Raw genomic sequence first — 12,742 nt, forward strand, 5'->3', positions numbered from 1 at the left:
TCCAACGTCCTCGGGTCAACCCCCTTTTACTCCACTCAGTGCGCCTCTCGCTCTCCATGCTCTCACTACTAATATCAAGCTCTTGAAGTTACTCAACATCCGGTTGTACGTTTCAAAATAAAGCATATCCCCCTCTCATACTTTTTTTTTAATATTAGTTATTATTGGACCAATTTATTAATTAATTTGAACCGTTACTCGATTGGCTACATACAACAACATTTGCAATGGTGCTTTTACCGGATCCGCGCTTCTTGTTCTCAGGCCTATCAGCTTAAACCAAGACAATCATTTCTTTAGTGTGTTTTTGGCTCAGAAGCAGACACGACTATGAGGCAGATTGAATTCTTGAGGAGTTTGCCAAAGACCTTTTGGCCCAAAGAAGTGAATGAATCCTGAGAGGTTTGAGTGGTTGCAACACACCTCACGCACAGGAGCACAGGTGGTATTCATACGAGAAGAGACGCGCGTCCTTGTGTGAAATTGGAAACAGGTAAATGACACATATCAGAAGCACACGGAAAACATAGCATCAAATAGTACTTTCCTTCTATCTCCAGGAGTCACAGCAACCAGATTTAGCTTACACTTGTGATGGGCTGTTGTTACCAACCATTTCTCCATGTTTGGGGCCACCGTGAAGAGAGGTAGGCTCAGTTCTAATGATTGTCCTCATGGGAAAAAAAAAAGAGAAGCAATTTGAATACCAAGGGATACTTTTTCCTGCAAGTCAGAGAAATCCTTTTGTGCAAGGAGGAATTAAGAGTGAAATGAAGGGGAGACCGGGGCTATTTGTCACGGGGTAATTTGTCATATTGCTTTTTATAGCCACACTAGAGGGCGCTGTATGCTGGTACTGATGTATAATATGCTTATTGGTTTTCCTCTTCTCTTCCAATGGGCTATATGCACAGTTTCCCCACGTGACGTCTTCCTGGACAGTCAGCCAGACGCAGCACTTCCTGTCGCTGGTCGTTTACGTTCACAATTAGCAGGTTCTCACACAAAAATAGCGATAGCTCAGGATCTGGTTAAGGACAACGAGTTACTGATGGACAGTCACAGCAACGTATTACAAACATCATGTTCGCTGTGAATCCAGCACCCAAAGGAAACGCCAGCTGTCGTAAGGGGCGGAGCTTTATCTTAGAGCTAAAGGCTAGTGTTGAAAAATGATAATATAACATGTAAACAAGTAAATATTATTTAAACTACTAACAGGACGATTCTTTTTTGCGCAGGCTCGTTCAAAACTTTGCGCTAGTTTTATTTTTTATTTTGTGTTAGCTGCGTTAGCCGCGTTAGCTTCAAGACAAAAACATCCACCGTTATGAACACGGAGGTTTCCTCCAGTGAAGTCGTTACGTCTCACGTAATATTTTTTAACCTGCTCCAGCCACATCCGAACTTTTACTCGCTGTCCTTTACCAAATCTTAAGCTATTGCTTCATTTCTGTGGGACCTGCTAATTTTTAATTGGAAGAGATGACAGACAGGAAGGACAGCCTCTGGCTGACTGTCCAGGCGGAAATCACGTGGGGTCACTGTGCATATAGCCCATAATAATTTTCTCATTTGTGTTGCCCCCTCGAAATCACCAGGGAGAATCAGTTGGCTTTTCAAAGTTTATTTCGAGCTCAAATAGTACAGAAAAGAAAAGGGTAAACATAGGTCCCACGTCCCAGATGTAACAAGGCTTAGGCCACGGCCCGACTACTGCGCCACAGCTTCTGCCCTGAGGCTGTGGGCCTAGTTCTTTTAAACTAGCATCAACAGGTCACATGATGGACGCGCTTCCGGTTTCAATTAATAAAAGACAGTGTTTAATTTAGCGAAAAGATTAATAAATACTGTTATTTACAGTGAACCATTTACCAACAATAATAAAAAGTGCTTAAATACTTTGTTGAAAATGGGCGGACAACACCCTCCCCCACTAAAAATAATGTTAAACCAACATTCCCTTAATCCTACTGGGGGGTCTTACTTGACTTAAACCATAAATTGTAGTAAATAAACAATTTGAACCACAACAATACTTCACAAAAGAGTCCAGGCTAAATGAATAGTGTCCGTTATCCAAGAGTCCTTTGGCACGGCGGTACGCGCAGGTTTAAAGGTCCATTTCCGTATTTGGGTAGATAGTCCGTTGAAGCATTGGTGGGCCCCAGAATCTTCAGAATTGACTCAAGGAAAATACCTTCTACCCAAGATTTTGTAGCAGCATAGCAAACCAACTTAACAAATAGCATGTACTACTTAAACAATAATTAAAGTACATTTACTACTATTGCACATATCTCTATTGCACACAAGCCACATACTTTAAAGTGCAAAGTGCAAAGTGCAACTCAATTAGCAGGTACATAAAGTGCATGTTACTACTGCATTACGACTGGGAATTAAAAAGGATATAGGTTGGCCGAGGTGCTGAAGAAGCCGTCTCGGACCTTCGCTGGTTTGGACACACCGACAGGACAGGTCTGCACTTCCAGGACCGTGGGCTCACCAAGCTGGTCGTAGGTGTACAAGCGCCTGGGCCGTCTGGTTCTGACAGGTCTTACAGGTCGCTCCGAGGAGTCAGAGGAGGATGCCTCTCGCTCAGATGAATCCGCTTCCTGTACTGGCTCTGGCTCCGGCTCAGGGTCAACCTCTGGGATCAGGATCACCACTTCATCTCTCTCCTCAGCAGGTGCAGCTCCCTGTTCCGGCTGTCTTGGAGTGGGGACTCTCGGTTGGAACTCTCTGGCAGTTGGATTGAGCGGCTGAAGAGCGGGTTGGGGTGGCAGGACGAGATGGTAGTCTTCCTCACTAGAGCTCTCTGTACCTGCAGGCTGGATGTTGCACTTAACACTTGTCCCTCTTCCTGGCGCCGTTCTGGTTCTCCTGCTTCTCCTTTTAGGGTTGGGGACGACAGGCGCTGGTTCAACCAGGTAAGGACAAGGTAGGAGTAAGTTTCTGTGCAGCACACGTCTTCTCCCTACAGCATTCAGAGGCTCAACCACATAGACAGGGCTTCCAGGGCCTTTGCTCTCCCTCACCACATGGACAGTGTCCTCCCAGTGACTGCGGAGCTTCCCCGGACCACCTCGAGGCGTGAGATTTCTCACCAATACATGGTCACCCGGGTTCAGCGTGGAGCTCCAGGCGCGCTGATTGTAATAATCTTGGCCCTTTTTTGCAGACTTCCTCATGTTCGTCAGGGCAATGGAATAGGCTTCCTGCATTGCCTCTCTCCACTTCTCCGCATAGCCAGCAGGGGTCTGTTTCTCTGCGTCACCAAGCTTCTTGGGAAACAAGAGGTCAACTGGGAGGGTTGGTTCACGTCCAAAAAGCAAGAAGAAAGGGGAGTACCCTGTCGCCTCGTGGATGGTGGAGTTGTAGGCATGAACTACTTTGTTGAGGTGCTCCTTCCATCTGGCCTTTTGTGTCTCCTCCAGTGTCCGCAGCATACTCAACAGAGTCCTGTTAAAACGTTCGGCAGGGTTAGCTTGGGGGTGGTAAGGTGTAGTGCGAGAGTGTTTAATACCACCATATTCCTGGAGCTTCCGAAACAGCTGGTTCTCAAACTCTCTTCCTTGGTCGTGGTGGATCCTGGATGGAAACCCAAAGCGTGGGATGAATTCGTCAAACAGCTTTCTGGCAGCAGTTTTCCCGGCCTTGTCTTTGGTTGCGTAGGCCTGAGCGTATTTAGTGAAATGGTCCACTAAAACCAGGATATACTCTTCCCCTCCGTTGCTTTTCTCCAGATGTAAAAAGTCTATTGAGACCATCTCGAATGGTGCAGAAGTTTCAATGCTTTGAAGTGGTGTCCTTGTGACTCTGTTGGGCCTTTTGTTTTTGATGCAGCTGCAGACACGTGTAACGTAGTGCTCCATCTCCTGCCTCATTTTTGGCCAAAAGAAGCGCTCTCGGGCCAGGGCCACCATCCGGTCAGCACCCAAGTGTCCCATCTCCTCATGGAGGTACTTGTACACCAGGGGCTTCAAGGGCTCTGGCACCACCAGTTGCAGCCTGTTGTTGGTCTTCCTCCACAGGAGTCCATCTTCACCCAGCTGCAGCTTTGGCCATTCTCTCAGGAGAACCCGGACTTGCTCACTCTCTGCAGCTTTGTCTCTGTACTTCAGGTAAGTGTTTTCTCTTTTCAGGTTGGAGACCCTCTGGATGGCTGGATCTGCATTCTGCTGGGCCTGGATGTCTTGGATGGAGAAGGGCTGAAGGGGTGGTACAGCACTGCCATCTGGTGGTAAGACATCCACATTACAGGTGACAGCAGAAATCCAGTTGATCTCACCTGTTTGGCTGCTTTTGACTGCTTTACAGATGCTGTCCATGACCTCCGGCTCACACTCTTCCGTGCACTCCTGCATGATGGTTTTGATGGGCTTAGGTCTGCGAGAGAGAAAGTCAGCATCTGTGTTAGCTGTTCCAGGTCTGTACTTGAGTGTGAATCTATAGTCTGCCAGCTCTGCAACCCAGCGGTGACCCGTGGCGTTAAGTTTTGCCGACTTGGTAACGTAAGTGAGTGGGTTATTGTCACTGTAGACTGTGAAGTGTGGCGCGTGGAACAGGTAGTCACGGAAACGCTCTGTGATGGCCCATTTCAGTGCGAGGAATTCCAGTTTTCCTGAGTGCAGCTTGTAGTTCTTCTCTGCAGGCGTCAGGGTTCTGGATCCGTAGCCAATGACTCTCAGTGCGCCATCTTGTCGCTGGTACAGCACAGCACCGAGCCCTTGCTCTGAGGCGTCAACATGAAGAATGAAAGGCTGCTCGAGGTCTGGATATGCCATAACAGGTGGATTTGTAAGTTGGTTCACAAGCTTTTCTAAAACTGCTCTGTGTATTTCTGTCCACTGAACCGGAGAGGAGGGTGGGAGCTGAGCACCTGAATGTTTTGTCCCCTTTTTGTGGCAGTGTTTTGGCTCACCTTTGGGCTTTGCCAGCAGCTCATACAGTGGCTTTGCAGTCCTGGAGAAGTCCTGGATGTAAGCTCTGTAGTAGCTCAAGAATCCCAGGAGCTTCCTCACCTCTCTCACTGTAGCTGGGGTCTGGTACGTGAGCGCCTTTACTGCCTCCACCTCTCTTGGGTTCATCCTGTATCCTTCTGCAGAGATCACACGACCAACATACGTTACTTGTGGCTTAAACAACTCACATTTTTCGGCTCTCAGCTTCATCCCACAGGCTCTCTGTCGCCGCAGGACTTGTCTGACGTTTTCCACATGTTGGTCAAATGTGCGGCTGAAAACAAGGACATCATCCAGATAGGGCACACAGACTTCATCCCTCAGATCTCCCAGGCATCCCTCCATGTGGCGTTGAAAAGCAGCCGGGGCATTTGAGAGGCCAAATGGGATCCTGGTCCACTCATAGAGTCCCCATGGTGTAATAAAGGCTGTGTATGGTCTGCTCTTCTCGCTCATGAAGCCTTGGTGGTATGCTTTGCCCTGGTCCAGGACGGTGAACCAGGAGTTTCCACCCAGGTTTTCCAGGATTTCTTGGATCCTGGGGATGGGATGACGGTCTGGCCAGGTCTTCTCATTCAGCAGCCTGTAATCAATGCATAACCGGAGAGTGCCGTCCTTTTTCCTGACGCAGACTACCGGTGAAGAGTAAGAGGAATAGGACTTTTGAACCCAACCTCTACTCAACAAATCCTGAATGTGAGCCTTGACTTCCTGATACAGGTGTCGGGGTATGGCATTGTATGTTCTCTGGACAGGAACAGAGTCTTTCAAATTAATGTCCATTTGCAAACCAGTGACACAACCAGCATCCCACTCATCTCTGGCAAACACGTCACCCTCCTCCACCAGCATCTGACGAACTCTGTGCTGCTGCTCTGCCGAGAGGTGACTCAGATCTACAGGCGGGACCCAGGGCTCCCTCTGTGGTGCTTGACTGGGCTGCTCCGGTGAGGATGTGGCACTGCCCTCTGGTGACTTGGGCTCTAGTGGATAAACTGCATCAACACTGTGTAACCAGCCAAGCGTTGTGCGGCCACAAAGAGTAATATCACAGTCTGTTGTGTTTTCAACAGTTACCTTAATCCTCGTATTCTCTTGATGTTGAATGAGCTGCTCTCTTACTTTGAGTCCTGTGGGCCACGGTGTCTCCGGGTTAGGCTCCAACACGACGTGAGTTCCACAGAGCAAACCTTGCTGTAGATAGTTGCATTGCACTTGGATGGCGTTCCTCTTTGGGACAGTAACTGGCATTCTTCCCAGACGAGCAATGTGGGGGTTGTTTTCAGGTGACGGCTTCTGTAAAACAGTTAGAACAGCCCTCGCAGTTTCCTGACCCACATCAAGTGCTGAACAAAATCTCCTTACCATGTGACCAGAAGGAAAACAGCTTCCAAGACCCTCATTTGCCAAAGCCAGCTCCTCAATTACATTAAATCCAATAATAGGACGTTCCAGATCTGTAGAGGCGACTAAGATGGGAACAACTACTGGTTCATCACTCATCCCAGCAACAGCATCTTGTGACAGTGCAAACTTCACTTCAATCCAGCCCTGGTATGGAATCTTTGTCCCATTTGCTGCGGACAGATCCAGCCCTCCTTCTTCCAGTAACTCTTCCACAGGCCTCACAGCAACATGGGGTAAGTGTCTCTGCTTCCACTCATCTCCAATAATGGACACTTGTGAGCCAGTGTCCCACAGCACTTTGGTGTCAACATTGTTCATTGTGGCTCGAACAAGGCACCTCCTCCCCACCAGCTTAGCAGTTTGGTGTTGTTTACCAGTGAGGGGCGCTGTGGTGCAGAATATGTCTGTGTTCTTACCAAGATGTACGCTGGTTTCGATCTTGTTGGTGGAGGCTGTGGTGTTCCTAGGCGCTCTGCGGCAACCAACGGCCCAGTGGTCTATGCTCCCACACTTGTAGCAGTGGTCGCATTTCCCCCCTGGATTGGTCCGTTGGCACTGGTGACACTGCCGGTTGGGGCGTGTCCTTGGTGGTGGTCTGTTGTAGCTGTGGCTGGCTTGTCCCCATGGTGGTGGTTGTCCGGGTGGCTGGTGCAGGCTTGACAGCTGAGTGGTGAGATTCTGAATGGCTTCACAGATTGCTTTGTTCCCCTGGTCTACTTTCTCCATCAATGTGTCACGTTTTTCAAACTTTTGCTTTTTATAACTGGTAGAGTTACTGTCATAACTGCTGCTCTCTGAATCAGTGAAATGTGGATCATTACTCACCGCTAACACCTTGGCTCTGGATTTGCTTGACAGCTTGCCCTTCCTCTCCATCTCCAGGTTGTAGGCGGCGGTCATTTTCTCCAGCAGAACTTCATCAGTTATTCTTGGATTTTGCAAATATGGCTTTAAGTCAATACGGATGGTGTTATCTTGGAGTCCGGTAAGTATGGTTTGCAAAAACTGATTTTGGATGAGCTCTGGGCTGTACTTCAAGCCAGTGTCTGCTCTCTCTGAAGCAAAGAGTATCTGTTGCCTCAAGTCCATAGCTCGAACTAAAAACTGGACTGGAGTCTCTCCGTGATCTTGTGCAGCACGAGTTAAGGAGTGGTATAGCTCATTAGCATCTTTTTCAACAAAATGAGTCCGCAATATTTGTTTCAGAGCTTTCAATGACAAATCATCTCTACTTTCCAGATAACTTCGCAGTTTTGTTCCTGGAATCATAGCTTGAAGGACTGCATCAATAATTTCGCATTCATCATATCCCTTCTTTAATGCTTTTGTAATTTGTCTTTCTAAACTTGCATATCCCAGCTTATCCGTTTGATTATGTTCACCAATTTGTCCATTAATTTTCAAGTCTTTTCTATACATTGGGTGAACAACAGTTTGAGTTCTTTCAGACAAATTATTAGCGGCAGTAAGCGTGGTGGCAGAGGTGCGTGGTCTTACCACAGGTTCCGTGTTGCTGGGCGCAGTACCGGCTGTGTCCGCCAGAGGGCGGCGTGGCGACGTGGGACCAGACGTAGACAGCGTTTTTCTCAGTTCATCAATTCTGTCATTTATTTTCAATAACAATGACATTCCTCCATCTTCAAGCGACGTGACATCCTCACACTCCAAATGCTGCAGAATTAGCCTTCTCAATTTGCGAGGTGAGTTTTTTTCTTCATCTTCAACATTGATTTCAAGTGTAGTGCATATTTTAAGAAGTTCCGAAGCAGGTAAGGCAATTAGCTTTTCCTCGATTTCTTCCAGAATATTTTCCCATTCAGACACTTGTTCGTTAAAGTCTGGCATGATTGGAAAGTCTTTTACCTTGGCTTTGATCGTGACTTGCGGTGGGTTGTGTCGTCTTCCTTGACCTCGCTTCCGTTAGCATTAGCTCCGTGATAGCTTCGTGTTGGCGTCTCTCGTAGCGTATTCCACTCACGAATATAGTCCACACACGCGCTCCGGTAGCCACAATCCACAGTAGCGATCCAGGTCATCCACAAACTTAATCCGACCGGGCAGAAACACCAAGATTTTGTTGCCCCCTCGAAATCACCAGGGAGAATCAGTTGGCTTTTCAAAGTTTATTTCGAGCTCAAATAGTACAGAAAAGAAAAGGGTAAACATAGGTCCCACGTCCCAGATGTAACAAGGCTTAGGCCACGGCCCGACTACTGCGCCACAGCTTCTGCCCTGAGGCTGTGGGCCTAGTTCTTTTAAACTAGCATCAACAGGTCACATGATGGACGCGCTTCCGGTTTCAATTAATAAAAGACAGTGTTTAATTTAGCGAAAAGATTAATAAATACTGTTATTTACAGTGAACCATTTACCAACAATAATAAAAAGTGCTTAAATACTTTGTTGAAAATGGGCGGACAACATTTGCACTGAAGACATGAGGACAGGACACATTTGAATTGTTTTTATGCCTTTCCCCAAACTTTAATGTTTGTGTTATTTTTGTAGTGAGAGCTTTCCTTTTGTTAGTGCGATGAACAAAAGACACTGATTTGAAACAGAGACGTTAGATTTGATTTGAGCCATTTTAGAGCTAAAGCCGTTTGTTAGCTAGCTTACATTGTTCGGAAAGTGGACACTCTGGGCTATTTGTCACAAAAATATATTTTTTTCCTTTTGTGTCAAATAAGTTTTTATGATCACTTTATTTTAGCATTACTGTTTATAGAGACTGTATGTTTGGGTCATTTTAGTGAATTTGTACATTTTACACCTCATAGAGCATTTTGCACACAAAAAACTAACAGTTAGTTCAAATTAGTGTCATGAACATAACTGGCATTGCATTGTGATTGTGTATCTCAAAAAGCAAAGAAGTTACAATGGTTTGTCAAATATCAAGTTAACATAAAATACTCAACTTGCTCCACACATGGGCACATGGGCACATTGTCACAGTCGATTTCGTTGTGTTTGACGGTTAATAACTATTTATAGATAGAAAAAAGAGAGTGAGGTCTACTTCAAGTCAAGGGTTCAAGCTTTAATTTAATGCAGGTTTGACTCTTGTGGGATGTTCTGTTGATGAGTAGCAAACTCCAGAAAAAAAGTGCGACAAATAGCCCCGGTATGCCCTACATGCCAATGCTCGCTATGTAAAGGCCTATATTGTTAAAGTCATTGCAAAGGTTTGATCAAGAGATTAATTTGTTTCAGACGTGGTCTATTATCTTTTTCACTTGTCTCTCAAATTGATTATAGTACCATAAAGTCTCATTACCGGCATACTCATCATTTAACATTCGCTCTTATAAGGCTCACATTCTCCGGAGACACATTATGAGATATTCAAAGTTGTGCGTCTAGCATGTAGCAGCTGGAAATGATCCTATTTAGGAACTAGAGTACAAGACTTTTGTTGGGCCCTAACCCTCATTTGACAGGAAATCCACACTTCAGCTGTTAACGGCGGCCTGCTTAAAAGCCTCCAGAGGCAGAAAGAGAGCAGCGGAGGAAGAAAAAGATTCGAGGTGAATGCCAGACACAGGGCCCTTCCTCATTTAGGCGCGTGCAGGTCACTTCATTTTCTCTGGTCGTTCTCGCTCACTTTTGTGTGTTCCCACAGTATGAACAGGTGTCCAGCGCTCTGCATGCTCCAAGGCAGTCGCCCACAAGGTGCAGCAAACAGCACACACCACACATCTCACCCACAATGTCAATCAGTGTCAGAGCAGAAGAAGAAGTCCAGACTCTATGAAAATCAGGTTGGTACCTTTTGAACTGCGGCGGCACCATCAGGCCCACCATACCTCCACAAGTGAAGGCTAAATAAGTTAGCTTTGACAGCCGATTATGCTTAGAGGGAGAAGACGTTGGACGTGGGAGGTTTCTTTCATAACAGACCAAAGCAATGGGAGTATTAACTTGCATGATTCATTTTTCACACACAGTCCCAGGCTCAAAGCAGGGGGATCCAAGACGTCAGTCACGTCTTAGCGCTGGTAATTAGGGCCTGGGAAGTTGTACCGTAATGTGTAGGATCATTCATTTTATCTATTTGCAGCGATTTGTTGACCCTTTTTATATAGGGTTACTCTAATTAATCATTTGTACAAATGCTATTTAAAATATATTGCAACAGCATAACAGCATTTTTCCCTGCAAAAATATTTACCCGCGGGTACTAACAAAGAAACGTTGAACCTTGCATAAAGATACAAAGTATTAATTCATATGAAGAAATTAATGTTTCCAGTCCAACTTAAAAACATATAGATCCTGTCCCACAGTAAGACCTTTCACAGGGGATGCCAAATATGCCAAAGAAACTTGTGATTACTTTTACTGTTTTTATATTGATTTATTTGATTGGGACAGTGAACCTAAATGAGCACAGATTATATACATGCACGTAAACATGTCGGATTATAACCAAAGGCTAATTTCCATCCGTAGTCCCACTGGTTAGGGGTGCACAGGGGTCCTAATGTATCACACAACAATAAAATTTACATCAACAACTTAGACAAACCCTATATAAAGATTCTCAATTTCCCTTCTCGCTGAGGGAATGATAGACTTCTTTCTCAGCCATCATAATGTAAATAGCATCTTTTGATTATTATTATTCCCACATATAAACTTGCTCATTTTATTTTCCTGTGAACCCATCTCTCTGCCTGTATAACAGTGTACACTTGGAGATGTGTGTGCAGCATTTATCATTACAGAAGGAGAAGCAGATCTCAAAGCTCCCAAGGCCAGAGCCTGTCAGCACTCACTAGCGCACACTTTGACTGGCTTTTTCTCCTCAGCACCATGCCAGTACCAACACGAGGCTCATCTACTGCAAAGTCACTATAGATTTTGTGCGGTCTGTGGATCACGCTTATACTCTCCAAAACTGACAAAAAGTGACAAGCATCGAGTTAGCTGTCTCAAGGGTTTTTCATCAGACCTTAACAACTTGCTTGTGATGTAATTCATTAGACCATAGGTGTCAAACAGGCGGCCTGCGGGCCAAATCCGGCCTGCCAGATGGTTTAATCTGGCCCCTGACTTGTAGAGCATAAATTCCTGAGTATGTAAAAAAAGTAAGTCTCTTGCCCATTCCTGTGCAGAGTTATGAATTTTTAAGGAAATAACCAGTATGCTCATTCCAGCCATTAGGGGGCAATTCCACGCGTGTCCAGCAGAGGGCATTGACATAATAAGAGATAGGATATAAATAACACATTATAGCCACGTGGTAAATGGTCAGTCTGCATCAGGGCGGCTGTGGCTACAATATAGTAGCTCACCACCACAGAGTGTGGAGTGAATGAATAATGACTACTGTATAATGACAGTGTACTTTGAGAAAGTTGTGACACAGGCTTGTAAAGCGCAATACAAGTGTAAGCAGTTGTTATATATTACAGTCCTGTCAAGCTTTCGACCAGATCATCACTATTTTGAAATCCCAGCTCATTATTATTCATTTTTTAGAAAAATGTTTTCTTAATAGTATTTTCCTGTTTACATTATATGCAGCCCGGGACCCGCCAAGGAAGCTAGATTTCGTCCCACTACCCAAATGAGTCCGACACCGACACCCCTGCATTTGACCCTTGGAGGATGTCTTATATGCTTATTAGGGATGCCCATTGCAGATGTAACGATAATTAAAGAAACATTATTACATTATAATATAGTGCAATTGTGTGTCCATGTCGAATAAGTCCACAAAGCAGTTTATTCTATGCTTTTGCTAAGCCCTTGGTAAAGGCAAAACATTTGTTACAAAGGAGAGGATTTGGTGTACATTCACTCTGTTTCAATGTGCATTGACAGGACACTATCATCTCCCAACCATCTAATCCCATAGAGTCTTTCCTTAACATCCAAAGCTACCAACACAATACCCATACCTACATCACTGTCCTTGAAGGAGCATAATCAGCAGTGTGATCTAGCCTTTTCCCTCTTTGACCCCAGCAACACTACAAAAACAAGCTCCCTAACAGCACACAGCCCTTCAGTGCTGTCCCCCAATTAGGAAGGTGCTTTTCCCCTCAAACATGACAGATGAGGGGTCACAAGGTGCTCAGACCGCCTTGTTCGCCTTGCCTTGTGCCTGCCGAGAGATCAAGAGACAGGACATCCTCGCTTTGGGAAAAGGTTGAGTGTTGGAAGTTGTACTGACATAGATGAATGACTGTGCACAGTCAGAAGGGAAAGAAAACCAGAGCTGGCTGTAGGAAAAGAAATGTGTAGGAAAGACAAAAGAAAATGATATTAGCAAACTTAATTTAGAAAAAGTACTACTTGTTATTAATCAAAACAATATGAGTGTTACAAAACACCCAATAATTAAATAAACTATTTAG

This window comes from Gobius niger (genome assembly GCF_951799975.1).
Source record: "Gobius niger genome assembly, chromosome: 2".
Taxonomy (NCBI): domain Eukaryota; kingdom Metazoa; phylum Chordata; class Actinopteri; order Gobiiformes; family Gobiidae; genus Gobius; species Gobius niger.